The sequence below is a fragment of the Falco punctatus genome (genome assembly GCF_963210335.1).
Source record: "Falco punctatus genome assembly, chromosome: 12".
Taxonomy (NCBI): Eukaryota; Metazoa; Chordata; class Aves; order Falconiformes; family Falconidae; genus Falco; species Falco punctatus.
Genome location: NC_137592.1, coordinates 6,882,249 through 6,906,384, shown reverse-complemented (window position 1 = coordinate 6,906,384; position 24,136 = coordinate 6,882,249). Strand labels below are relative to the sequence as shown.

At 38.4% G+C, this 24,136-nt stretch overlaps 1 protein-coding gene across 4 annotated transcripts in view; it reads right to left on the bottom strand.

Annotated features, from left to right (window-relative positions):
* PLCB4 (phospholipase C beta 4) overlaps nucleotides 1-24,136 on the bottom strand; it is a 234,272-nt gene that overhangs the window by 131,602 nt on the left and 78,534 nt on the right. For 2 of the 4 annotated variants that reach the window (XM_080407727.1, XM_080407726.1), the window contains exon 3: nucleotides 1,454-1,521. The exons of the other annotated variants lie outside the window; for them this stretch is intronic. The gene's annotated coding sequence lies outside the window, so the exon portion shown is untranslated. The remainder of the gene's footprint in view (nucleotides 1-1,453; nucleotides 1,522-24,136) is intronic. 4 annotated transcript variants of the gene reach the window in all.

The window sequence follows — 24,136 nt, the reverse complement described above, 5'->3', positions numbered from 1 at the left end:
CACTGCTGGGTATGTGTAGACATTTCTGCAAAGTACTGATTGCAGAGAAAATGATTGAAACATTTTCCATTTCCCACTATGAGATTCACTTGGGTGACCGAGAGTTGCTTGTGACCCTGGTCCAGCCGATGAGATAACTGAAGCAAACTGGCCACTCCATAGTGACTGTTACACAGTTTAACACTAGAGCTTTGTCCTTATTTCTCCAGAAGGATTTAATTGATTAATTAGAGACCATAGCAACGGGCTCCCATAACACACAGATATGCATTAAGGAGCAAGACATTGAGGTGCACCACAAGGAATCGCCTGGATGAACAGTTACTTTCCCTTGGACTTGAAATCTTGGATTTTTTAGATGAAAAAAAAAAAGCACTAAGTGTAGGACAGCAATCCAGTCTTTCTTACTAGTCTGCAGGCTTTGCACCTCAACAGTTGCATCTGTTGCCAGTGTTGTATGACACTCATCCATGGCAACACAGTTCATAATGAAATCATGAAGATGTCTCCCATTTAGCAAGAGCAAGGACTAGATGGAACATTCGGCTGATCTTTTTGTTGGCTTGGTTTTGTCATGACAATTACTGAGGTTAGTATGAACCAAACAAGAGCTAGGCAAGTGCACAAGCTACATCACGGTTTTGTTAAGCTGCAGTTTGGGAGTGCTTCTGGAACCCTAACAGCAGCCTAAGTAGCCCTGCTGTACAGAACTGTGTTTCTACCTGCCACTTCATGAAGTTCCTTTTTACAAGCTGGTCGTATACATGTCATGACCCCCGACTATTCCCTCACAAACTAAGCAGGCTCTTGTTGTGGAAATAACTACTACTAACAGTCACTCCCCACTGCTCCCCAAACTGCCTCCTCAATTAATAAAGCTGTCTCGTTTGGGTCTTGGCTATCTTAGGCTACTGGATCAGGTTACAAGGACTTCAGTGACACCACCAGGTCCCTGACCTTCCATCCAATGTCAGCAAGTTGTTCAAGTCTCTGTAATATATGTGCTACTGCAGCAGCAGCGATTACACTACAATACAAAAGTGTGTGTGTGTGTTTTCCTTTGTTCTTCAAAAATAAAATTGCCTCCTGATGAGGTTCACAGTCTGACATCTCCACAAAAACCAGTGAAAGATGGCGGCATGCTGAGATTTTAAAATATTATACACTAATACTGCTGTGAAGCACGTAAGACTAGAAATTACGTGCCAAAGTAACAGCCTCTTTGTTCTCCGATACTCTTGATCAGTTTCTTTTTACTAACTACAGGATAATAAATGTGAAGCCAAGACACATACCTATATATATATACACGTACACACACACACATGCTTGATTGAGTCATATAATAGTGGATCGAAAGTTTAAACTGACATATTGAGAGAGGGAGAGAATCCATTAACAATGCATTTGCAAATTCTACTCAACTCTGATTTCTAGTTTATGAGCAACTTACAAAGCAGTTCTGGACTGGATGGATAAACAGTAGTCTAATTAGACTGATGTGCTGAGAAACTCTTCCTTCTGTGAAGCAATAAAATGACATGATTAGGACAAAACCTGGTGTTATCTGCTAGATCTCACTGTTGGCAAAAACACCCCTCCCACAGTCCCCAAAAGTACAGTATCAAGACAAACATTCAGAACAGGATTTGGTTATGTCACCGTTAAATCTTCCATGGGAGAGATTTTGCTATATAACTTTGCATAGAAAAAGATAAGTTGTGGCCAGTAGTGTTGGAAGCTCTGGAGGAAGCAAGCCATTCCCCACTGCACCATGCCAGAACAGTTTTTAACATTCAGAAAGCATCCTGAATGATTAATAATCATCACAAAGGAGCAGCTGAACAGTGCTGCCACATTTATATCTTCCCAGAATAAATGCTAGCTGATTTTAATTGTTTGTGTTTCATGTCTTCCTTAGATGAGCAACATAAGTTGGGAAGATTTCACTTCAGAATGAATAACAGAAGAGCTCCAGTAACACAGGAGCAGAGCATGAGCCTTACAAAATATGAGAATGATACTCCTGCACAGCTATTCCTAAGGTTTCTAAGTATCCTGCCTGCCACGTGGCCAGGTTTCACCCACAGGTCATTGCAACTAAAATGTTTAGCAAGGGCATGCTAGCATCATCTGTATTTCTACACAACACCTCAGAACTGCAGTCAGGCCACATGCTGTTTTGTCTGGCATAGTACCAAAACCGAACCAAAGTTATTCTGTGTCCCAAACAGCCCATGGAAAAAGTTGCCAGAGATACACATAGCTAAACTGGAGAGGTATGAGAGGCCTTGGAAATAATGAGATAATACTTTCTACACAAGAGTCAAAACAGTGAGCTTAGAGTAAAGAGAGGAACTCCCTCTGTATGAGGACCTGAGGAAGGATAATAAGGCAGCTTGTCACATTTTATGGTGGCATCTTTCGCTGCAAAAGGCCACAAAAATTAGACTATAAAGGACTTGAGTTTAGAGTAGAAAAAATGAATGACAAATGCTTAGGTCCTGGAATGATCAGGAGTGACAGTACGTTTCTTACTACTGAGAGAAACAAAGCACAGGTGACAGCCACTGGGAATCATGATGAAGAGCCCTGAAACTACAAAAGGGCAGTTGATGTTTGATGTACAATGCAGCAGGGAGAGGAAGAAGCAAACAGGGCAATGACACCTTCAAAAGAGCATGCTAAAAGCTGTGGAATCATTTCAAATTGGTGAAAGAAGACTGCATTTATCAAGGCAAGTTTGTTACAGTAACAGGAATGTGACATAGTAAGAATTTAGGGAAACAATTAGATGCGTGCACGGGTAAGAAGCTTTTCCCAATAAATGTTAAGCATCTGGCATGCAACCCCCTCATGCAAGTCTCCAATCTGTGACCCAAAGAGATAGAGGAACACTTAAAACCATCAGTCACAATGTCATGACGGTGCTCACAGCACTTAAATCAGGGGCAAGAAGGAAGTAGAAGAGAAATTTGGGGGAGACTAAGGAGGACAAAGGAAGTACTGAACAGCAAGAGCGCACAAAAAGTGTAAACAGCTTTTAGCTCTGTGTATGCATTTAAGAGAAAACTGAAGATGGAGATCGAATATAACCAAGTGCACCAACAGCAGATGGAGCTGTGAGATAAGAGGAAAAAATAAGCTTTAAAGGGACTAGTTAAAATAGCAATTCTGAAAATGAAGACATAAAACCCTACCCTCACATTAAGTCATGAAACACAATCCACAAGAGCCGAGTTTGATATGACAGCCATACCATGTTAGCAGAAGGAGCTGAAATGACCTGTCACTTCTTTTTCCTGCCCTTCGATAAGCAAACATCGCCCATGCCTAATGCAGGTTAAATCCCTGCCAGCTTGCTGTCAACCAAGTGCCAATATCAGCCAAGCACTAGGTAAACACAAACTTGACCTGATTTAACAACCATATTGAGGGGTTGTTCACATTCTTCATGCTCTGCAGTCTACACTACATGCTAATACCATTAAAAATTGTTTCACTGAAGCACACATGAGAATTTTGTACTATTTTCCGAGTTCTCTTAAAAGTAAAAGAATTATTTATGAGAAGTCTGTTGATCTTTGGAAAGGAATAAGTAATACACTGTGGTAAGGGCTAATGAATGCTAATGATATATGAAAAGATCTGCAGAGACAACTGGTATCACTATTACCATAACAAAGTCTATAAATGGACTTCAACACAGGCTTTACTTCATATCCAGATTCAATGACAAAGCTGGGCAACTCTAATAATTCCAGATAGAGCTATGAATTTTACTTGAAACTTTTCTGTAAAGCAGGAAAAAAAAAAACCCAAACCCCGGTTCTGCATTAAATGGATTCCTGTATTAGGTAACACACAGTGAGCCTATCAAGCATAAAAACAGATTTATTTGTCAGGAAACTAACAACAGCTCCTAGGACAGAGGCTGACATCTGATTCTTCTGTGAATGTTCTCTGAAAGAAGCAAGTTTATGCTTATATGAAACTGAGGCACAAAACCAGGAATTACTTCTACCTTTGTTCACTTGTTCCTGTGAGAAGCTGCAACAAATAGGGAAGTTTCATGTCTTCTTAATCCCTATTTCCATGAGGAAACCCCATCTTGCAACTTTGCAAGTAATCTCCAGCCAACCTTTTTCAAGGAAAAAAGAATTGCAAACACCATTGCCACAAATCTTTTTGGAGGACAGGACACACCAATAGTTAATTGGCATGATCAGAGCTATTTTTTAGAGACCTGGAAAAGGGTCTGTGCCCAAAAGCTTGTTTGCTGGTCTCATCAGTTAGCCTGCTAAAAGTTATCATCTGCCTCTTCAAATCTTGCTTCTCTCAAGGTAATGAAAAAACAAATATTTTATATATAAAGCACTTGATTGGCAATATTTACTAGCAGTTCACAAGACGTGGCACTGAAGCCTGGCTGTTATCACATGGTGCCAAATGCAGTCTGGGACCTACTTAAAAAAAGCTATCAAATGGACTGTCAAATGGGAATTATGTGCATAGCTGCAGGATAATAAATTATATGATTAATTTTATCAACAATATCAGACTTGAAGTACAGGGTAAGTTTCAGTTTGTGTTTACATAAATGGGTCCACAATCACACTGCTGGCCTGCTGTATATCAAGCAATCAATTTCTCTTATTTTTGTGAAGCTGAACTTTAAATCAGGTCATATAATTTTTAAGTCACTATACTGAAACCTGCTGATTATACTATATATGCCAGTATTCAACTAAGTAATTTCCAGACCCAGTGGAAACCACAGAACTTGGGCCCTTCAGATTACTGACTTAGATACTAATTATTTGCTACTTAATAGTAACGTAAAGCTAGATGTAAATTACAACATGGTAGGGTTGGTTAAGCCCTTTGTTATTTACATGCACAATTTTACATGCTATTTTTCTTCAAATCAGCACAATGGCAAAGACACAAATGGCACTAAATCTAGTTCAACACACAAAAGAACTGTCAGACCCTGCTCCTCCAGCATAGAGGCTGAATAATAGAGGGAATCAGACAGTACAGAATTCGTCTCCACTTCAACCTGAGAGCATGTATTGCCACCCCAGCTACCAACCACACCAACAGACTGTTAATAAATCCCTTTTCACCACTGCTATAATAGGGACAACAGATATATACAGACCCTTGCTTCACTTCTGCTTGTCTACCTCTAACCTAAAGCTGAAGCCATGAAAAAAGCCGCGATGAGCAAATGCACAGCTGCTGCTGGGATGTCCTGCTTCCCACTGCAGACCCTCTCCACCTCTCTCTGTACTCAGTGGACCTTGCTCCTGAAGACTTGATCAATACACAACAACAAAGGGGCTAGAAACACACCTAAACCTACTCAAACATGAATGGCGCTGCTAGAATATGACCAGGAAAAATAACCCAAAAGGGAGGGAATAGCAAACATTTTCTATTTGTTTCTAAAAACTCAAACATTCACTTGCTCTAAGAGAACACAATAACAAATAATGGAGCAATGTTTAGATCTAACAACTACCAAAGCCTACAAGACAGAATCTTTCTGGTCCCCAGTGTAGCTAGTCAGCTGTACAGTATGCTAAAGGTTGAAATATTTTATTGTTGCTGAAGCAAAAAAACCTGTGACTGGAAACACTGCAGTAGAATTCCAGGCAGAGCAGTAATTTCTGCCATAATACAAGGACTGCTAGACCATTTGGAAGATTAATAAGGCAGCCAGCATTCACAACAACACTGCTGGATGGAGATACAGGAAGGAGAGTGAACAGTAGTACTGTTTTCTTTTCCCAAAGAAGAGTGGTCTTGATAGGTTTTTATGACCACAAAGTATTTCTAGCCAAATCAAGTTGATCAAATCTGCCTGATTTTGGCACCTAGAAGCAGCCATGGTTTTAGAGTCATTCCTAAAAACCCCGTAGCAAGCAAGAGGAAAGGGGGGGGGGGGTGTTCCATCCAAGTTCAAACACCTGCATTGGGCAGATATGAGCTTCCTCTGAAGACCCTCCAAACGACATACATGAGTTATACAAGGAACAGGAACACTGGTACTTATTTTAAGGAGATTTCTTCATCAGGTGCCATCTTAAGCTGACCACTACCATTCCCCAGTGGCAAAGACATTTCACAAGGTTCCTACCACCTTTGTGCATAACTAAGTTAATCAGCAGTTTGCTGCTATCCTATTCCCACAGCTGCATTTGTGCAGCTGTTTGTGAGACTAAAATGATTTCAGGAGGAAAAAAAACCCCAAGCAAACCTTACCTCTTCTTTTTTCTTATTTTCTATACTCAGTTTACTGATACAGGTTAAGGTTTGGATTGACAGATACATGAGCACAGCTGAGGGAATAATAAATTATAGTTGAGTAAGCAGTAAAAGCAAATTGAGCTGGGACAAGGCAAGGCAACATGTACCTGCACTCTCACATTTCTATTTCATGCAGGCCAGATATTAATTCCCCCCCCTTTGGCACTGCCTTATGTGTGCTTTAATTGCAGCCCACTACCAGCAGTTGGCATTTCACAAAATGCTGGAACTAGGGATTAACGTTTTAAAGGATTTAAAGGCTGTGATTTCAAGCTGCTTTACAACTGTAAGGAACATTGACTTCTGCAGAGGATTGTAACGAGAGCAGTAAAAATCACACCCAAAATTATGTGAGGAAAAGTATTCAAAATGACAAAATTTTAAGAATCAGCATGCAGTTATATGCCACATCTAGAGCAATACATGGAAAACCGAAAACTAAAAACTTTTAACTATTTGCTAAACTTTGCACTTGCTGCTCCTCTTTTGACTCTGGCATCTTTCTGTTAATTCTGGTGTACACATGTATTGCAATCAATGACCTGTCCACCATTGCTTAGGGGCATAGTTTAGTGGGGGACCTGGCAGTCCTAGGGGGTTAATGTTTGGACTGTAAAGGTGTTCCCCAACCTATATGACTCTGCGATTACAATGCTTGTGTAAAATCCTGGATTCACATTTGTCAGTGGGGATCCTTGTACTGATGTCAGTAACTGTAGCAGAGGTTCTACAAGCAGGGTAAAAGAAATTAATTTAAAGGGTACAGAGAGATGGTTCTTCCTGAATAAAGAAAAGCTCTCCTTTTAGTTTGGTGTCATCACACTGATTTTAGCTGTAGCCTCAGGGTACCTGCCTGTATGCAGCCTTCTCACCTGAACACAGTAAGCACCTGTATGTACACAGTTGTTCCTGTGAGTTCCAAAGCCCAACCATCTGCTACTGGTATTATTTGAGCAAACTCAGTCTGAAGATGACTGCTTCACTAAAGAAATTTAAATTGCATAAGCCTGCAGCAGTTAAGAGATGCTTACAGCTTTCTCCTACAGCTACTTTCTGCAGAGACAGGCACAACACTAATCCTGTGGGCCCAAGGCCACACCCCTCTTACACAGATCCTTGGATTCTAGGGATGTTCCAGTGTATGTTTTTGGCATCAAAATCCCTTACATCCCTCTTTGAAAAGACTCAAGTTTTAAATCTATATGCTTACTCAAAGTAACAAAGCAACAATTTTGTTCTGTAGCCTCAAGTCTTTAGAGCTCGTGGGAACTCATTCTATCTTGAAGTGATAGTTACACATCACTCCTCTTTCCTGCAGCACTGTAGGTGCTCTTTTACATTATTTCTTCTGTTCACATTAGAACATTTAAAATGTAAAATAAGGAACATACCCAAAACCACAAGGCCATTTTAAGAAAAAATATCAACATATACCCCAATTACAAAGATCTGCAGAATGGTCAAACAGAAGCCCACAGTTGCCGCAGAAAATAAACCAGAACCTTCTGTAGAACAGGCTGTGTCAGCAACAGGGAGAAATAGCAAAAAAAATAATACCAAAAACTTTGAACTTTGATCACAGCAGTAACTGCCTCATTTGGCTTGATAAAGCCCACTGCTTGTTACTAGATGCATCACCGATTCCTTCACCAATGACTCCAGAGCAATACAAAGCTGCCACTGCATAGCAGCCACACTAAAATCATTGTGCCAAAATGATCTGCCAACGCTGGGGGGAGTACAACAGGACTGGGCACTCCCTTCTCCACACGCAGAAGGTGCCAGTAGTAAGGTCCTTAGACCTTTTCCATGCTTCCCAAGTCCAGCAGAGTTCAAGGGACATCCTTTCCAGAGTGCCAGGCAAACAGAAGTGGTGAAGCAGCAAAACAAACAGGTATTTCTTACAAATGAACACAAATTTTGTGCTCAAAGGTAAAAAATGTACACATGGAATAGAAATTAAGTGTTAAACCCTAACTAGCGTGCAACCAGTGAAAATACAAAGAATAATTTTTTACAATTGTTATTGCTGATGAACTGTGTGCTCTGAGTAGCACAATTCTGTGAAGGATTGAAAAGAAAAAAATTAAGCAGAAATACAAAGTGATGATTCCCAAAACTTTTACTTTGTGTTCTTAAGGATTAAAACTGAAAACAGAAAATGATGGGTAAAGTGTGGCTGCGAAATAATTCATGAAGTTTTTTAGATGGTCAGAGTTTGACAGTATGAAAAGGTTGTGACAATATTAAGTCACAGCAAAATTATATAATATCAGTAACATAAGCAGCATATTTTTCATTGAGTGTTTCTATTTTATTTCCTTTTTCTTCGTACTCAGAATAAAACGTTTTCTCCAACATATCCTTCTTTCATTGCTAATTTGAATGAAAAAAATACAACGGCTCTCATAAGTTGTTTGGAGTATAATAAAGTATTTTGGAGAGTTGTAAGCATCCATTTTCAGCTCATGATGATTGAAATAAAGAATTTATCATGACTTCTATATATACACTACTTAGTGTTATTTCTTGTTTTGCTAAGGAAATAAAGCAAGAATTTCTTATAGAAGAAACCCTGAAAGAAATGCTATTCCTTCTTATGTGAATAATAAAGAAGTGACAGTAACTATTTGTATTTTTCTAGTGGAATACTATCTTCAATTTTTCTATTCACTCCTTGCTTTTGGTTTGTCTCCAAGTGACTAAATTGAATTACTAATTTAATTTCCCACATATTATTTACACAGGCCACATTTGAGTTATTTTTTTACCAGAAACATTTCAACAGTGGTGTGTTTTTGTGGTGGTTCAATTCTGCATGTCACATGCACTATGGCTTAAACTGGTATATCACCTGGACACACACCGAGGTTACGTACACGAGTAGGATCACTGATTTCAACTGTGTATACTCAGCTCTTGAAAATTCTTGAAATGGAATCTGTAGTAAAGACATATTCATTTCTATTTCAACCAGAAATATCAGGGGAGGTATTATTTTAATTAGGAACAGCAAGAGGAAGCATGAGAGAATCATATGTTATTTACTTGCCAACATTATTCCTTTTGAGACAAGGCTGAGGCATTGATGCTGCCTGGACAGTCAGTCTATAGGAGTCACTCAGAAGCGGACCTCAAATGTCATCCCTTGTGCTCTGTGGCAGGACCTCTTTTCCCCCAGAAGATCTTGCTATGTCTGTTAACGGTAGTTGCCGCCACTGCCATCCCCCATAGATGAACAAACATGTATTACAGGTCACCTCTGGCAAAACAGCACAACGTATTATGTGAGGGCTCCTGGAAAAAACCCTCACAACAAGTATAAACTATGACAAAGTCTGTTTTCAATTCCTATGCCTTGGTTGGGAATAGGGAAAATCTGCACACCTGACAATGTCGCCAAGCCTCAACCAGCAGAGTTTTTGAAAAGAGCAGTCTTTCTGCTGATAACCTTCACCACTGGAAGGTGACAAGACCTTTCTAATGAAACAACATATTGATTTCTTAAAAAAGTTGCAGAAGATTCTAACAAAGTTGTCTATTCTGAACTGCAGAATGGAGAGTCTGGGTATTTACATTTCTAGATGTATGCACATGAAGAAGGCTCTGAAAGACTGGAAACCACTGTGGCGGTGATTTATTCATAACAGTATGTCTTCTACTTAAGTCAGTCAGCTCAAGTTTGCTACTGGCCCAATGGCTGATGGGTCATCGGTCCCAACAGTATTCACAACTGTGCACATAATGCTGTCCTATTTATATTTTCAAGTCAGCTAGTACAAGATTCAACTGTAACAACACAGTACTCATGGATCTCATTGAACTTTCTGCTAAGTTTCCCATTTTAAAAAATGTTCCCCTTGGAACTTATACACGATAAATGAGCTTTGAATACTTTCATATCATTTGATTGGTAATTGTTTCAGCACTGGAGGCCTCTTATTAGAGTAAGAGTTCATGAACACACACAAATATACATGATCTAAGATCCAATGGTCCTGTTTAGAACTGAATAAAAACATACAGACATTTAATATACAACTGGAGTAAAAAAGTTCCATTCTTAAGAACATTAAGTTAAACATTTCCAGTATCAATAATAAAAACTAAACTATGATGATGTTTTCATTTTGATGTAGAGATATGAATAGTTTATAATACTAAAGAAACAAAAAGTGTAATTTATAAAGGAAATATGCAAACTTGCAGAACCAAACATGTACCTTTATCCAAGTGGTTGGACTGTATGACGTAAACAGTTGAAATTTGCATTTCATTTAATAACAGTTTTGGCTCAGATTTTAATTCTAAGCTCACTATAAAAGTGATGAATTATTATTCATCACCTAAATGCTCCCATCAATTTCAATGGATAAATTACATCTTACTCAGACTTTATGTTAAGCCTGTTTCATTTTGTAATTGTTACCAGTAAAATGCCACAAAAACCCCCATGGATGATTGCTGTTTACTATGGTATTCCATGAAGTTTTATATAGAAGAAAACATCATAAAAACACTACTGCAGTTGACATGTAAGATGATACAACAATTTAAAAAAAAAATTGGAAGAAAAATAATAGACTGGCAAGTACTTCTGTCACCTTACAAAAAAAAAAACAGTCCAAAGTATCTTGTATTGAAATGATGAGAATACACTGAACAGACGATACAGAAGCCTTATACCATAATTTCACTTAAGACTTTTAGAATACTACTTGGAAGTTGTATAAAGTTGCACTGCAACACAGAAAGGCCTTGATCTTTTAATCTTGCATACATTTAAGCATGTGATTGTACTCACTTCAACGATGCTTGTCGTGGAAAAATATTAAGGCTAAAAAATAACTATTTGCAAAAAGGAGAACAAAATCAGTCAATTCATTCTATGTGAAAACTGAATAAAAGCAAGATCTAGAAATAGAGGAGCATTCAGAGGAGCTCTTGTATGCAACAAGATTCAAGATCTTTTGCAGCGCTCCAGAAAAGGGAACAATAAGCAAAACAAAGAGTGATAAAAGACAAAAAGTACAAGGAGACAAAAGTAAAAGACAAGGACAAAACTTTATATTTTACCCTTATATGATTTTTTTAGTATTTGTCTATATACCTTTCAAAGAAAATTTGCTATAATTTCAATGAGATAAATTCTTCACTTGAAACAGCTTGACAGTAATATTTTTAGGTTTTAATTTACTCACAGAAATACAGTCAATAGTTTGCATAGTCACTATAGAACTTCCTTGCAACTTAAGTCTCCTAAAGCTACAAATAAATTCCTTCCATAAGAAAGATGCTTTTCTTTCGGCATTCTTAAAATTCCCCATGATCATTACTCAACAGAGGGACTATTCATTGTGATCTTATCACTTACTCCCACATATTATGTATAGTCCAAAGTCTGCTTCAGTGCAGGCAGGTGGAATGCAAGTGATTTCATCTGGACTGCATTTGGCCCTTACAGACCTAATTACAAAGCTGCATGGAATGAGCTTAGAGCAAAGGCATGAAATAATTTACAATACAGTCACTTTGTGGTTTGAGGATCACAAATGAAACTGCATCACATTATTTTTTTTTAAGTCAACCAAATCTCTCTCCTATCTCTTAGATTTGCTATACATTAAGAATACAGAAAGAAACCAATGAATTCATATCTGTTACTGTTTTAAAAAGTTGTATTATGAGAGCTGTAAAACCACAGCTGAGCTGAAAAAGATCTTTTCAGAGCTGTTCTGGGAGCTTTTACCAAGCCATGCTAAAACTGCCCAGTATAACACAGTTTACAGCACTTGTGGCATCTAGAGGAAAGCAAGAGAGTGAACAAGACTCTAGAACAGTAACAAATTGCATTCCTGGCTTTTGCAGGCTACAATTTCTTCCAAAAATACCATTTTTTGAAAAATTTTGATTATGAATCAGACAGTGAGTATGATTTTGAAAAAAATGTGATTTCTGTCACTGACTTAAGAAGAGCTAGAATTTCATCCAAAGAAATCCATATGCTACTTAACATAATCTGTAATGTAAACTGCGATGTGAAATACACTGCCTGCCTGTGTAAAGAAGCAGAACACTGTCTAGCAACTCCCTGGTTCATCATATTGCCAAAATTCGTCTGCTATAAGCTCAAGCTCCTTAGTTTTCCAGTCATTACTAAAGAACTTTTTTATTAAAAAAAATATTAAAAGGCATAAAAGGCTAAATAATTGTTTCATCATGCAAAAACAGGAACATCAAGTATAAGTTTTCACCAGTACTGTAGCTGACTTGATGAAGACTGGAAATAGGACTGACAGGAAATTATACAAAAAATGGAGTTCTTGACACACTAAAGACAGATTTTCTTGGCTTAAAGCATGCTTTCATGAATAAATTGACCAACATTCACAGAGGGAGTCAGCATGACTCTTCTAGCTACATGGCTGGTGAGATGAAATATGCATTTAAAGTATTTTAAAATAGATGAAAAGGGAATTACCTGCAGAACTAGATTAGTGTTTTTAATCAATACAACAAGTTTGTTGTTGAAAAGAAACAGGGCATGACAAACACTATGCATAAAAAAAAGACAACTGCGCTTTTCAGCTGGCAGCATCCCTGATCAAATGCCATACTACAAAAACACCAGAGTAATAGCAACTGGCCTGCAGAGATACTGCACCCACGCTGTACACAGGGCAAGGTGTGAACCTCAGCAATACCTGAGCATCGCCCACCTGATATCCAGGGCTTCATTGCCTGGAAAGTCAACTAGCTCACTGCAGGCTTCAACTACAGCACAAGACCTCACACAGGTAGCTTAAATCACTAACACGTTTAGGTTCAGCTGCAGATCTCAGCCTAGAGCCATTGCCAGCCGTACAGATGTAGCCTATCTGAATTCACAGGTTACATGCGATGGCCTTCACTACACCGGTCAAAAATGGCAATGTACAATGCAAGTTCTTCACATACAGAACTCCACATTATGTACAACTAGGATATCTGTTCCCATTCACACAGCCAGACGAACAGTGAATTTTGATGTGGGGATGCTTTACCAGATTCTGTTCCAAACACTGCTTCATAGTTTTCATGTAAAGTTTCTGTTCTTAACTTTTATGTAATGATTTTTGCAGTGTTTCTTAACTTTTCAATAGGTATTTGAACAATTCTGATTATTTTAGGAAGACTACATTACTCACGTAGTTCTGTAGGTTAAGTTAAAATACATAAAAGCTATTTCATTACATTTTACAGGATTTGCATTAACTGCTGTCAAGGTAAAAATTTTCTGTATTTTAGTAGTTCTCTCTTCTGCTTTCAATTACAGCATATTAATACTAGTGCAGAAGTGCTCAAAAGAGATTTGTAACCTTTAAGATACCTCAAGATATACTGAAGAATGTAAAAAGCACCTGACAAGAAAAACATTAGAAAGAAAGAGTCTACAGAGAAGTTAAAATATTTATTGGGAAGAGATAAATATTCCTTTGCTGGTTTTATTTCTCAAATATTATAGCTCTTTCCATTCAGTGAGACCTAACCTACACTGGAAGGTTGATTTATCTTAGTTCTATCAGTTTTACATCATTAAAATACAAAGTACATATCCTGTTGTAGGGTGGATAAATCAGTTTTTACTTAACATGACTGCTTTCACCTTTGGGATTATACTCATTCAATTATATTAGCCACTAAAACAAATAAATAAAAGCATTACAATATTAACTGGCAAAATAATAATAAATACCATTTAAATTCAGGTGACAGTTGATTACAGTAATCAAAGCCCACCAGAAACTAAATTTTTATTTTTTTTCTTATTCAAACAAGTCTAAATCGCACAAAGAAGCTCTATAGAACCATTATACAAATTTATTCTTAAAGGCTGCTTTGTTTGTTTACAAACAATATTCTCAAACTATCCCTTTGTACACCAACCTCTCTGTGAAAAACAAATAGCACAAGAACAACCCTGAAAACACGTCAGTGTTAAATCTGCCAACCTCTAACACTGGGTACAGCTGGCACTACTGCTGGAGGTGGGATTGCCGCACATGCAGACATGCTTGGCGAGTGAGTGTTCAGCCTGCCAACATTAGTGAGGCCCATCAGCACGATGCTGCAGTGGACTGCCTCTCGGCACGAGCACCCATATATAGCCACTTCTCCAGCGATACTGGCATCTCTCTTAGCATTGCTGCATCTCTACTAGCACACACCCAAGCAAGGCAGACAGAAGCTACTTCAAATTTAACTCCTGATGCTGTGCTCATGCAGCTAGCTGCAGGACAGACACAACATAACCACAGCAAGGACTTAACTTTGACAGTGCTATTTTATCAGTCTTTCTCCCTGTGAGAAACCAATGCCTTCTCCTAAGGACTGAATTGTCTCACCCAGTACTGCAGGGCACAATAAAATCGCTATGCCAGAATGACTTGAGCAGAACACAAAGGTAAGTAGAAAAAGAGGGGAAATTACTCTTTGCCTCCCCAAAGTCAGGTACTTCCACCCGTGCACACAACTGCAACCCATGTGCTTTTGTACCTTTTATCCTCTCTTACCCAGAAACTCTACCAGTTGATCCAGTGCTTTGGCTGAGGCTGACCCTCAGCAGCAGAGGGTATTCATTATCCATCATATTTGCCACCCTGGCACACAGCTAGCCTTTACTGCAAAGCTGTGAAATTATTTGTTAGCACATGCCATTTTATCACACTAGTTGTCCTCTTCCTTCCACATATCTCTATTGATTTTTAAGCAAGCCAATAGTGCTTTAACAAGGCACAGCTTCTGCATACAAGACAAACTAAGCAGTATCTGAAGTCTGCAAGAAAAGTGCTAAATTCAGGACTGAGATCCTGTATTTCATGTGATAATTACTGTGATAAATCACAGCATAATGCAAATAAATAACTGTGTCTGCACCATCACATCATCATACAACACTAGATCATCACTGCCTGTTGCTTCATAACACCACCTAACCCAGAAACCAAATTATCCAGTGCTGTCTCTGCAATTATTTCCCATTTCGCTGATCAACCAACACCAAAACAAAACAAACCAAAAAAAAAAAAAAAAAAAAAATCAAAACCAACCCAACCAAAACATGGCAAAGATAAGTCACTTCCCTTTTGATTTTGCCAAAATCTTCTTCTAGGAAATGAAATAAGAATTCCCTTGTGCTGTATTCCAAACGGAAATGACACGCTATGAGAGCACTAAATGAATCCTGTACTGCAGCTGAACAAGACAGTAAAAGCATCGTAACAAATGGTTTCAGTGCCTTACCATATATACTGTTTTCCAGTCGTGATTAAAAGCAGAGACAAGCCAAAAGGAATGATAATATTGATTCTGCTTGACATACATTTCCTACCAGACAGCAAACTACTGTGAAAGAATGCCTGGTGACAAGTTTTACAGGCAAATACAGAACAGCCCCACCCAGCAGGCCACCCAGATCATTAAACACAATTCTATTACAGGTTTCCTGAATATATTTGCAGATCAGATCCATTTTGTAAGTAATATTTTTATAATTTAAATTCCAGAAAATAATCAGTCGTCAAGTATTTGCCCCAATCTATAAAACTCTATGCTCATCTACAGCAGCAACTGGGCCTTGTGCTGTTACTAAATAAGTGCATGTATATAAGTGCTCACCTTCTCTTTCACAAACATTTGGTATTCATTAGCACGTGCTGTGGGGTGTGTATATAGTGTGTACCACACCCACTACTTGTGTTACTTGTCTTTTTTTTTTCTTCTTCTTCTAACTGTAACTACCATGTACTGGCAATAGCCTCTTTGTACAACACAAGCTAGCCACAACTTCCTTCCAGTACAGGTCATACAGCCCTTCTGGCCCTACCGTAGGTCCAGTCACTCCTGTGTGTGCCATAGGAACGGAATAAGCAGAACGGCTCTAAAAGTCATCAGCAGTCCAATCACTCCTTCCGGTAGTAGCAATACTTATATATGCCAAATGTAGAAAAAAGGTACAAGAAAAGGTAGCCAAGTCAATTTTTAAACGGGTTGGGGTTGGTGTTGTTTTTTTTTTTAATCTTTGCAAAACAGAAAATAATTAACATACACATATGTTTATAGGAGAAATGGGACACTATCTGCAGTCTAATCAATTTTTTCCCTTATGTGGGTATATTCTAGAGCGATGCACACCCTCCCAAACCTCCAGATCCCTAACACAATAAGGCATGTGAGTTGATACACACAGAGAAGAATATCCCAGTACAAGAAAATAAACACTTCTTTTTACTAGTCTTAAAATATTGTATCTACAAACTAGGCTTTTTAGGGATGGGATTTAGTGAAAAGCTTCTAAAAAAGCATTTGGTTTTATATTTATAAGAATCTATTAATGCTGTAAAGCTTAGCTGGTAAGCTCCTGTTAATTATAATGCTTTCTGTGCGTGCCTTTCATCTGAGGTTCTGGATTGCTTGGAAAAATCTTAATTAGGTCTCAAAACACTGCAAAGGAGGCATATTCTCTTTACACGGAAGACAAGGTGCAGACAGCTTATGTGATTTGCCAAAGGTCACAAAAAGGCTGTGGTCCTAAATGGCACTCGGCAGACAGCAGCAGAGCTGTTCTCTCCCACAGCCTCATCCCTAGTCACACCTCAAACACCACATCACATACTGCTGTCCCTCACAAAAATACCTTATTCCTTCTTTGATTTTCAGTCACAGATTGAGCTGGAGCCCACAGAGACTGAAAAGTTTTTCCATGGAAAGTACCCTTCCAGTTTCAGGCAGCTGTGTGAATATCTCTTCTTTAATGTGGTCTACACAGACACAACTGTTCATTAACGTGAAAGCAAACTCTGCCTGGTATAATTAAATGTTGTGCCTGGAAGGCTGGAATATCTTACAGTATCAAAGATTTAAAATCTCATTTTCAGCCCTGCCTGATTACTTAAACCACTACTATAAAACTACAATGGATAAAAACCTCATTTGAAGCTGATTTAATCTTTACTGATGTAATGGAAGAGTAGCAAACAATTTACATTTTTCTATGGATTTTTACCTCTACTGCAGTTTTTGGTTCTTCAATGGAGCCCTATTGTCCGCCAACTTCCTCTAACTTACGTCCAAAACTTCCACTTCTTGCTGCCAATCTGTCTGCTTCAACAAATCATACTCAAACACTAAAACATGCTTTCATTTGTTTAAAATCACAATAATTCATTTTGAAGGCATTTACGACAGCTGTAATACAGGATGAGGTGAGGCGATGAGATGACAAAGTTGTAAAATAAAAGCTCTATTCCATAAAAAAAACCCAGAAATATGGCCAAAGATGACAGATTCTTTTCATTGCTACCTAAAATGTATTTAGCTTCCTGCACAGACTTGTATCAAAGTGTTTAACAGGATATTTGATGAATACATACTATATACCAGTAACTAGAACCAGATCCACTCAGACACCTCAAAAATGCTCACCTTTCAGGGGCGATCAACATACACAGCACCTAACCTTCGTGCTCACCAACAGGTTTTCAGAAGAGCAGGTTCTGGTGACAGCAAATCTGAGAAGAAAGTTCACTACTTTCCTGAAAAGATGATGCTTACCACAGAAATTGACTGCCAGCTCAGCTTTGGGGGATGAGAGTGGAAGTGAAAACCAATTTCACACTGTCATTATATATTCAACCATCTTTAAACATTCCTAAAACAAAGCAAATCATGAGTAATCCATGCTTATCAGCGAGGTAAAGCTAGCAAAGCTAGCTATTGCTAGATAGTAATATGCAAGATATTCGTCATTTGTTAGGCTGAGATAAGTTTCATTTTTGAACAGGGAACAGACCATTAACAAACTATTTCCCTTTCTTTCACATTTGGTTACATTTTAGGCTACTTATTTAATCACTCCTTGACAATACAAGATACACTTTCATTCATATTAGAAATCATTCTGCTGCTTCACACTATTCATTAATTTGAAAAGTCTTACACTTGGAACCATCATTTACCATTCAAAGAGCACTTGGTGACATGCAGAGACTGAAGAGTTGTCAAACAGAATGACACATAGCTCTTAAATGTGAACAAAGCAATAAACGCTTGGGGGGGGGGGGGGGGGGGGGGGGGGCAGAAATACCAAACAGCCTTGCAAATAGTATTTGGAAGTTGTAACTGTGGGTGCAGCCAGCAACAGCAGGAAAAAAAAAAAAAAAAAAAAAAAAAAAAGAACAGAACACCCCTTGAATGAAAATAAACTTGAGGGCATTGCTAGTCCTGCAAGCAGCGTGATGTGCAGTGTTTCTACTAATAAAAGGCTGGAAGTAGCCCCCTCAGTACATAATAAAACTGAGTTACAACATTTCTCACACAGGTCCCATCGATGAAAACCCTGACAGGGAAAGCAAAGACCTGGTCCTAAACTAAAGAAAAAAAAATATTGTGGTCACTCCAGTGTTTTCACATACCAATGGAAAGAAAACTGGAGCTGGGACACCACCACCCCACCCCAATATCAAGAAGGGCCACTGTCAGCCCCCCGAAATGATACTCATTTCAAGACAGTATACTTCCCTTGTAAATAGTTGAGATGATTCAATTTATGCTGCACTTAAGAGATAAGCCCAATTTGAAAAAAAAACCTCACAATGCTACAAACATGAGTGTGTGTTTGGCCCCAAAGAGCGCTGCAAGTTGAAAAAAAATAAGTAATCCTATCTTATAGTTTGCAGGCATGGGAACAAGATCCTGTGAGAAATGTATGGACACATAATCCAAACCAAATCAGTCAATACTTGGGAAACACACAGAACACACTAATTCCCTGAATCCACTTGCACAACCAGCCAGACCCCCTTGTTTATAGCTATTCAGATTGCAAGGAAGCTGAAGATAGGCTGTGTTAATTTTATATCATGTTTTTTAATTAAATCTTTCTGACTACTCAGAACCCAATTTTCTCTTCATAACATAAATCTTTATTGGATGTCTGTAAATAGAGCAAGGATTCATTTCCATATAAAGAGATCTAAATACACTACCCTTCACTAATGGAAAAAAACAGAAAACTTCACATTAACTAACAACCCATCTAGTCTTTCACTAACTTTACACACACACATCCATAGAAATTAATACAGCTCATGCTGCTACCAGTCCCTCTGAACAACATACTGGCACTAGTAATGGATATCACTGACATTTCAGTCCAACTCTCCACGGCTAAAGAAACACTTCATTAAACAGAAAGAAAAGGAGTCTCAGGCTGGAAAACAATAGCTTTTGAATTCCTGGTTTTATTTAAACTAGATTGGCATTTTGCTACAGATTTTAGCAGAGGCTGAAATCACAAGTAATTCTGGAGACTGACAGGGAAAGAAGAAGAATTTCTCACTGTGCCTACAAGAAGCACAAATGCATGTTTCTGCAAACAGGGTGTCAGCAGCAAGCTACAGTAGCAACACCTTGAGAGGAACCCCTCCTCCTGCTTTCTAAGCATGAAAGAGTCCAGGGGGAAACGGAAGGAACTGACTGGTAAAACAGGACCTGAAATAGGTGAATAGTTTTGGGGTTTGGGGTTTTCGTTGTTGTTGTTACAGGGGATTTCAAGCATCATGGTAGCTTTGTGGTTTCTCTTTAGTCATAATTACTGCATTAACAGGGTTTTTCCTCAAGTCTTCATAACTAATTCAAATTGTACATTGCGTTTTACAGACATATCTTAATAGACAAAGAGTTATGCCTACCCCTGGGTCATATGAATTAGGCAGACAATCCAGTGGACTGTCTGCACTCAGGTTACTTATCTTGCATGCAAGTTACCGCAATTTCTATTATACTGATCACACAGCAAAAAACAAAGCACTTAAGCTGTAGTTTAATAAGCCTGAAAAAAAATGTGTGATTTTATAAACTGCATATTTTGAACATATAATAAGGCATTACTCTTTCTGCATATTGTCTAATGCACACATATCTTAAAGGAAAAATCTCTTTTCTTCAGATATATAAAAAACTTTTATTAATCTACTCAACTGCTTGTTTTGATTAACAAAAAATATATTTTAGCAAAAGCGTACAAATGAAGAAACCATTGGCTTTAGAAGGTAAAATAAGAGATAATTCTATATGATATATTATGATAACATTTTAATATTATAACTTTATGATAATTATAATGTAAAAAAAAAGCATAAAGTTTTGCAAAAAAATTATTTTCAATAAGTATTCTAAGCCACAAAAAAGGGAAGGCTGGTTTCATTTCCTGGCATTGCTTGTTAATAGCTTGAGAACTAAATACCTATTGTGGAATTCTAGCAACTACAGGACTCAATTGTTGAAATGACTGCAACACCATTCAATAGTTTGGTTGTCTGAACCAGGAGATGCTGGATATTGAATTATGGGAATGGCAATTTCTCAAAATCTCACCAATATTTATAAGGGAAGGATGAAGTTTTAAGAGCTTTTGACAAATCTAACTCTTCTAAAGGCTGAGTCATACAATAATTAGCTTATGATTCTGATGATACTTCATCTTAGAAGGAATACAAGAAGGAAAATGCTTGGATTTAGTTATCGTATAGTATCACAGAAGAAAAAAATAATAATTAATTTCAAAAAGTTTTAATTTTTTGAAAAAAATTCTAAAAGCTATTCAACAGGCAGTCAATCAAAAGCCAGAGTCTCGGGTAACTTCTCTTGTGTGGGGAATCACTGCAAGCAGTTAACTTTTACAGGGCATGAATTGCATGTGTAACACTACAAGGACTCCTAGTGTGTCCTTGGGCATTCATTAGCAGCTTTGGCGGGTGAACTATTGCCTATGACCTCTGTCAGGTCAATATGATAGTTCTTACATCAATGATTTGAAACACATCTCAATAATTTTACCCATTCATTAAAACCAAACCCACTGTAAAAAAATGAGTGGGGAAAGAGGGAGGATTAAAATCAGGTTGAAATCTGATAGTTCTGCTAATCACTTAAGACAAGTTTAGGTAAAAAGTTATTTTTTAAGATTATCAAACTATGCTTTGGTAAAGGCTGTAGGTAAACCTTGTAGTTATATGTTGATAACATGCAATGGAGGCTGTTCCTGACTCTTCCATATACAAAATTTTATAGGGAGTCGCAAAGCGCCTCTTGCCACCTGCTAGTTCCTGCACATAAGCAAAAAATCTAGAGTTGCTGCTGCTCTTGCTATAACCTCATGCAAATACGGAAGTTGGCAGCTGCAACCCGGTGACACCAGTTGGTTTACCTCTGCTCCAGGCACTGTGCCAGCCTGGAACCAGGAACCATACTCTCCGGTCAAGGCTGTGGGAATGTGCAGCCACAGCAGCAAAAATTGAGATTAAGGGTGTAAGATTCTAGGCTACACACAGAACAGTGTTGCATGAGGGTGAAGGAGGTAGAGAGCACAAAAAGAAGGATATATCTCAAGCTGGAGCAGAAGGATCTCAGAGTAGGATGGGGAAGATAAAGAATATGAAGATATGGAAACACAGTGGGAAAATTAAAGTTAGAGAACGTAGGGGAGACTTGACTAATTTCAGACGTCAGATGACGTATGTACATGTAACCTGTGAAGCTGAAGCTGCTGCTGACATGAACAGTACTTCCTGAGCAAGTTACAGCAGGGAACTCCGGGAACTCCTACCAACAAGATTATATATAAGCAAGTACAGATTTTGCTAGCTTCTCCCTGAGCTCCACTGTTTCCAGCAGAAGTACTCATTCTGTACTACCAAGACTCCCTAAACATAGATCAGCTCCTGGAACATAAGGAGGGAGAACCCAGCTTTAAAATAGAAGGAAGGATACCACATCTAGCTTCTAAGATGAGCAAGGATAGGTGCCAAGCAGTTAGGACCATTAGGTTCCCCAAGCAGCCAGCAACAGAGGTTCTCACTCCCTCCCCACCTCCATTAACTTCTGCTCTGCAAAAGGAAATGCTGCCTCCCACCTTCTCTGGAAAGCAAGCTGTGACCTAAAACCCGAGGAAGGTAATTCACTGAAGCATGGAAGTCTGCAGCTGAGCAAAGAGAGTGATTCCAGAGGAAGGGGTTCAGATGGAAGAACTCCTACTGTTCCCAGCTTTTTAACCTGTGTCAGTATAAGGAGAGATTTACCTGATGATAGGAGTATTACGAATAAAGAGAGAGAGCAGGGACTAACCCTACTAAAGCAAAGGTGAACACAGGCCATTTACCTTACTCTTCCAGACACATGGAAAATGCTCTGCCAAACTCTCCCTGCCTTAATTTTGCACAGGAGAGCAGGCAATCTGAGTTACATCCCAGTTTCTACCGGCAAACTGTCATACCTTTCAGGAAAAATCCTTCTTCCCTCATTATCTGTCCCTGTTGTCCCATTAGTATTTTACTATTGTACACTCTGGTTTTCTCTCTTTCTTATCATACACGCTTTCTTTCTCTGCCACTCACTTTTTTTTTTTTACTTCTTCACTCCTCAAAACAGCAATATGACAGTACTACCTCAAAATGGTAATAAATTGATGAAAGCCAGCAGCCAGCACTAAGCCTCAACCAAATTCATTTCCTCTTCGAACAGCTTCTTCCTCTCTTCATCTTGTCTTACTTGACCCAGATTATTAATAGAGCTATTTTAAAGTTTTCCACTCAAAACTGAGATTTTTACGGAAAACATGCATTTGGTTACATGAAATTTTGCCTGACCCCGATTCCCCTCAGCGATTTGGGTTTTGGGTGTTCATCATCATACTGATACTAATCACCCAATCTTTTTTTTTTCTGAAGAGAAAACAAGTTGTGATCAGCCGTAGTTCCACATATTTCTGGGTGAAGACTCTGCATCTGGTGTGGAATTTCAGACACTGCATACAGCCATATGAAAGCTTTTGTCAAGTCTGTCACCACAGCTGTTTTACAGTCCACCTCATTGACAGACTCTGCAAAAAACTGATGTGCCTGAAAGTAACATAAAATGTAATAAATTACACTAAAAAAGAAAATATCAGCTTCTTTTGTCCTCAGGTTATTTCTTAACAGGCAAAGCCAAATGCTTAAGGAAATTTGTCAAATCTATTTCCAAATGAAATCAAAACACAGATGACCTCTTTGATATCACACCCAGTGGAATTCTCAAAAGTTCTATTATTCAGATTTTGTAGATGCACTGAACTAAAAGCTGTCAGCAAACTCAGTTACGTTAGAAGAGTTTTACACTGGAAGTGTATTTTAACCTATCACAGCCTAATTCATAGACAAGGTTTTTAGAAATGCTTCTAAAACAAGCACCAAACCAAAAAAGGATTTTGTCAATGAGTTTACTACACAGCACTTTGTTACTCAAAAATCGTTCTTCCTTCTCCTAAGATCTTTTGACAGAAAGCAGATTATTTTATTCACTGTGACTTGCAAAGAAACTCAATGAAGGCAACATTCCAGGTTGCCTTCCGGACACAACATGACATCCCCATCACCCTCAGAGGATACACACGCCAATGTCGAAATTCCTACTGGAACATGTGCTCCCTCTTGGAAAAAATTCACAAGCCAAAGGGCCTCAGCTGCTGTGTGATAACACATGCCAAAACTGAGATAAAATCTTTGACATCATTCAGCCTCAAACAGGAGAAACTCTTTATATAACAATGGGTAGTAGTTTTAAGTAGCAAAATTTCTTAAAACACCACTTAACAGCTCTTGAACTATCCCAAACTCTTTCTCTTCCTTTCTTCCCACATTAATGCTGTCTTTATATTAATATCAGCAACACCCACTCCCACCCACGCCCATACTGGTTATGCCAAGAAAAAAACATGGTACTATAATTTTATTCTTAGTATCCA